Raw genomic sequence first — 378 nt, forward strand, 5'->3', positions numbered from 1 at the left:
TGCATTAAAGTGCTTAGGGAAAAAAAAAAAAAATCTGATAAAGGAATAAACCAGTTAAGGGAATATATTACTCGTAGCTGGGTTATTCAAATCCTGCCTTACAGGAAATCCTCTTAAAGCGATCACCTGATTGTGTGTTAAATTCCTAATTGAATAAGAATTATGTATTTCGTCCATAAAGGCACAAAGATGGGAGCCCGCGAGGATGTTGGCTTGGAGGGAGCTGGCGGAGACGCAGGGAGAAGGGTCCCGGGGCAGCAGCCCCATCCAGGAGGGATGCGATGGGAGAGCTGGGGCGGAGGCAGGATACGGCCTGCGGAAGGCTGTGATGCTGAGCGCCTTCGAGGGCGGCAAAGGAGGGCTTTCTGGGATGGGTTG

This window comes from Eurypyga helias, unplaced genomic scaffold (assembly GCF_000690775.1).
Source record: "Eurypyga helias isolate BGI_N326 unplaced genomic scaffold, ASM69077v1 scaffold6055, whole genome shotgun sequence".
In the NCBI taxonomy this organism is placed as follows: Eukaryota; Metazoa; Chordata; class Aves; order Eurypygiformes; family Eurypygidae; genus Eurypyga; species Eurypyga helias.